The sequence below is a fragment of the Camelus dromedarius genome, chromosome 15 (genome assembly GCF_036321535.1).
Source record: "Camelus dromedarius isolate mCamDro1 chromosome 15, mCamDro1.pat, whole genome shotgun sequence".
Classification (NCBI taxonomy): domain Eukaryota; kingdom Metazoa; phylum Chordata; class Mammalia; order Artiodactyla; family Camelidae; genus Camelus; species Camelus dromedarius.
The window spans coordinates 18,023,631-18,028,965 of record NC_087450.1 but is presented as its reverse complement, the minus strand read 5'-3'; the positions used below and the strand labels follow the sequence as shown (position 1 = coordinate 18,028,965).

The window sequence follows — 5,335 nt, the reverse complement described above, 5'->3', positions numbered from 1 at the left end:
TTCAGAAAGTTTTATGTAAAATGATGTTATTCAAAACTTACTGTGAATAAGGAGACATTTACTGAAGTCCCTACAGATGAATGTGCTTTGTGCTTAAAGGCAATGAGGTGATGAGATGGGCATAGGAGATAGAAATCAAGGAACTAGCTGTGACTATTTAAGTTAATTAAAATTAAATTAAAACAAAAAATTCAATTCCTCCTTTGCACTAGCCACGTTTTAAGAGCTCAATAGCCAAATTTGACTAGTGGCTACCATATTGGATAGAACAGATTACTGACCATTTCTATGATCACAGAAAGTTCTACTAAACAGCACTGGACTAGAGGAAAAACAAGGGAGTCCTGCCAAGTGAAAAGGTGAGTGGTCAAGAACAAACTCTCCTTGCAATACTGAGTATTGTCATAATAATTCCTAAGTGTGGCAGGGAGTTCAAATAGAGTATTTCACATGATTCTCCAGACAATCCACAGCCATAACAACACTGCCGCCGCTGTTTGTGGAAATCTTACTGCAGGCCGGGCACTAAGGGCTCTGTTGTAATAACTCATTGGTCTCTGCAAAAACTATTATTGTCCCTATTTAACAGATGAGGAACATGTGGCAGAGACAGGCTTCGAACTTATCTGTGGTTACCTGGCTTGTAAGGAGAAGCTCAGATTCAACCCCTTGTTTTTCTGGGTTGTAATAATTAGAGAGAAGACGTGGAAAATGCCTAGCATACTCTGTATGTGAATAAAATCTGCTTTTAAGCCACTTTCCCCTAAGACAGGGCAACTCTTGGTTTCTCTGTCACATAATTGTCTTTCTGGCTGAAGAAGGCTTTATGCCAGTTCTGATAGAGTAACAATGATGCCCTGTTTGTCAGGATGTGAGCCACTTCCTTCCCCCAACGCAGAACCTGCTGTGTGCACAAGAGAAGCTGTTTCTCAGACGCTCACCTTTGTAGAAACAAGTCTGTTCGGGTGAAAATTTTTAAGTAAAATATTCTTGCTTAAGACGAAAACATTCTTATTTAAGATTAGAAGTATATACTGGAAAATGCTGTTTCTTCTAGGTGGCACAATTATGAAGAATGTTTTCCCTTTTTGTTTTCTCATTTCTGTTCAAAATGTTTGCTCTATTTTGTAACATTTCTACATGAATATGCATAATAATATTTTTAAAAAATCAAAGCCAGATACTGCATCATAAAAATTGTTAGTTGATTAATAATACTATAGGCTTTTGGTAATATAGCAAATACTTTAATACTAGCCAATAAAAAACTTTTAGTTGAGTGCTAAATAATACTTTTATCAATAGCAGAGGAAGTGTGGAATTAAGTTGTAAGGTTAAAAGGAGAAATAAACAGTGTTGAGGGACTCAGTGCTTCTCTGTAGGTGGGGACTCGGTTGTTTTACGACAATAGCTGCATAGATGCCTGCTCTATGTCATTCGGTTCAAGGTGAGGCAGAGTCTGGCCCATAAAACAGGAACAGTCTGAATGATGCTATTACTTTTATTATCAGTTAGCACCACATGGTCTTTGAAAAATGAATAAACTCAGTGTGAGGACAGAGAAGAGGGATCTTTTCAAACTACGGTGTGGATGTTTGTCCTTCCCAGGTGAGACTCATTGGGTAAGAGCACGTTGCAATGGCCGAGAGAGAGAAAAAGAGGTTGAGAACCGGCCAGTAATTGCTAAGGTTCTTTTCTCCTACAAAATTCTAAGACTTTGTGATAGTTTTACTTTAATCGTTTGTCTTTATATACTTTTAAAAAGTTATATTCTTTTAAGTGAATATACATTTTAAAGCTAATTTTATTTAAATTTGGCATGCTGCTAAAGGTTATCTTGATATACTTTTAGTTAAACCTGTAGTGAGTCCACTATGAAATGGTAGCCAAAAATGTGTTCAAATATCTAAATATGCTGGTAGATTACAGTTTATAGAATCATTCTCTTTTAAAAAAATTTTTGGGGGGAGGTAATTACGTTTGTTTATTTACTCATTTATTTTTGGAGGAAACAACTGGGGATTGAACTCAGGACCTCATGCATGCTAAACGTGCACTCTACCATTTGAGTTATACCCTCCCCCTAGAATCATTCACTTTAATGGCCAGATAAAGGAATTTTTAAGTACAGAAGTTAACAGTTCAGAGAATCAGGTGATAATATAGCATCAGAGAATCAAGAATTCATTCCTCCCTCCCTCACTTCCCCACCTCTTAGGCTTCCATTTAAAAGCAGTTCCTGCTAACTTTAGAGTGTAATTGAAGTTAGATGGCTATAGTTTTAGAGCTGAGGAAAAATAAAAGGCATGTGAACTCCCAGCAATCATTTGTCTAGGCAGGCAGTTGGAGATGAGAAAGAATGAACTGAAAAAGGGCAGCAGATTCATTCCACAGGTGGTGTCTGCAGCTGCAAGGATTTGGGCGAGACAAGCCTTTCTCAGAAACACAGAGAAATATTCAGCCTTGCCTGCACTCATTCCCTGCACAGGGATAGACCTGGCAGGCTTAAAAAGGAAGCGTCCTGGAATCAGACCAGGCACTTTGTGCTTCCTGTTTGACTGAAGGCATTTTGAAGCGAATAGAATCCTGAAATTAATTCATTTAAAAAATTATGTACACACACATATGTAAACTATGCATTTTATATCGCCTGATGACACCAAATAATCCACCTTTGCCAACTAAATTGTCTTTGCAGATGTCTTGGAGCTACTTGTGTTCTCTTCTGCTTTTCATAGTTAGATAATATTTCAAATAATTTTTCTTTTTGCTTGATGGAAATAACCAGGCTGAGGTCACTGATCTGACCTCACACGTGACATGTTCATTCTTGGTCCCACACTGCACTTCTGGTTTCATCAGTAAGGCTGCATTTAAGCTTTGGTTTATAGTTTGGTTTATAGGTGTATCCTCCATTCTATTTAATTCCCATTGTGTGGCTTTCCGAGGTTGTGTGCTTTGCTCAAGTGTGGCTAGATGGAGGAGCTGTTCACACACAGTTCACATGGATTATCTCAAAAGGTAGGTATCACATTTCATTTACAGAATGAAAAGAACTTCAAGAAAGACAGTAGTTACAGCTATTTTTTTCTTTTGGACTTTAAGTGCATAGACTGGAGTTAATCACCCTGCTCAGTTTCATGATGTTATGTGATCATCCATACAAGGTCTCTTCTTGTTTTATTTCACTTTATCTTTTTCTTGTTTTATTTTATTTTATTATTTTCCCCTTTCATCTCCAGCATTGGCAGCCACTCTGATGTATTTAATATGTGCTTGGATATGCATGAATCCCCAAGTTGCTTTTTTTATAATGTTGTTTTATGAATGTATGTGTTTTAATTCTCTATTGTTTAATGGCTCTTATTCTGTTTCTTGCTTTTTTTGGGGGGGGGTGGTAATTAGGTTTATTTATTTATTTTTATATGGAGGTACTGGGGATTGAACCCAGGACCTCGTACATGCTAGGCACATGCTCTACCACTGAGCTATACCTCCCCTTGTTTCTTGCTTTTTTACACAGTGCTGTTTTTAAGTTCTTTCCATGTTCCTTTACACACATCCAGCTTGCTTCTTTGAACTGTTGCATAAGGTTCCATATCATGTGTCAGATACTTTGAACATATCCATTCCTCTAGTGATGGGACACCTGGACTGCCTCTAACTCCCTTGTACCACAGACAACCTTGTTTATTTGTTGACATCTTCATACATGTCTCCTTCTGAACCAGTGTGAAGAGGGTTTCAAAGTCATAGGTTGCATGTGTGCATGTGAACACACGTGCATTGGTACACACACACACACACACACACACACACATTTAATACTGCCAAAGTGCTCTTAGAATACCTGTATGTATCTACAGTCCCACCGGCAGCACATGAGGATCCTTGTTTCCTTGTATCTTTGCCAAGACTGCCAAATCAAGACTGTCCAACTTTCTTTTACAAATCTGTGTGTAGGGTGATATTTCACACAGTCTTAATATGCTTTTCTCTGTTTACTAGTGACATTGAACTTCTCTTCAACCCTTCTTAGCCATTTGGACTTCTATTTCTGAGAACTGGATATTCTTTTTGTCAAAGTTTTACCAAAGATTCTTTACATTACCAAAGTTTCATCAGGTTCCTGAACTTTCTTCTAGGCCCATCTCTACACTTGTCAAATCTAGTTTCAGCAAGAACCCTGCTAAGTCAGCTTAACCAGATATCTGATCAGGTTCCTCAGCCTCCACCACCTCCCAGGTGTTGTCTGATCACCTTGGCCTGTTTTCAGCAAACATCTTGTTAGTTTGATTTAGCCAGAACATCCCTTACCCCTGCTTTTCCTCTTAGTAATTTTCCATTCACTGACTGCTCCCCCCACCCACCGCAACCCTGCCCATTTACCCATCTTCTATTTGGAGTTGAGCCCAGTCTCTCTCCCCCACTGTAAACTCCCATTGTAGTAGTCCCCATAGCCAGGTGATGGTCCTGAATAAAGTCTGCCATCTTTAAGAAGTGTTATTTCTTTAACAGTTTCTATTGAGTAGTTCATTTGCTTTGCTGGAACTCCTTACATATGTTAGGTTTTAATTCTTTGTTGGTCCGAAATATCTTCTAAGTATTTTCTTTCAGTCTGTCCTCTGTCTGCATAAGTTTATCTATGATGGCTTTCACTGAACATAAATCCTTAATTTTGGTACCGTCAAATCTATCAAAATTTTATCATCATGGCTTGTGTTTTGGGATCTGATTTACAAAGTTCTTCCCTATCCCAAAGTCTCAAATATATTCTACATGGTCCTATATTAGCAGTACCATTTTGTAGCTTTACAAGGGGTTATGAGGTGCTAAAAAGGTGTGGTTATTGCTACTGGGTACCTCTAACATTTGGTAGAACAGTATAGCCACATAGTGGGAATTTACATAAATAAATAATTCCATTTTCATCTCTACTCCTGTTTCTCTGGTAGTGAATTAAATGATTGAGCTGGCATAGACTATCTGGTGGCTGAAGAAACTGGAAAGCCCTTTCTGGTCTGGGTATCAGTAAGTCAACAGCCCTGCTATCACTCTAACCCAACCACCACCATGTCATGCCTGGACTTCTGCAGCCTCCTAACCAACCTCCAGGCTTATCCTCGCCTCTTTCCTATCCATCCTCAGCCCTCTTGTCAGAGTGACAGAGCTTAGAACAGTGCTGGCACACATAGTAAGTACCCAATAAATGTTAGTTATTTTTATGATTATAGTCATCATTATCATTACAGAGTTTGGCACTTAATAAAACAGTTACAGACAAAAAATGTGTTATCTATAGTACATGTTGTACTAGTTAAAGGCTAGCCAGAAA

The 5,335-nt window shown here is 38.4% G+C and overlaps 1 non-coding gene across 1 annotated transcript; it reads right to left on the bottom strand.

The window, feature by feature from the left end:
• Positions 1 to 3,426: 3,426 nt before the first annotated feature.
• Positions 3,427 to 3,498, bottom strand: TRNAA-AGC (transfer RNA alanine (anticodon AGC)). Its single transcript has one exon. It is a non-coding gene; the product is annotated as a tRNA-Ala (tRNA).
• Positions 3,499 to 5,335: the final 1,837 nt, after the last annotated feature.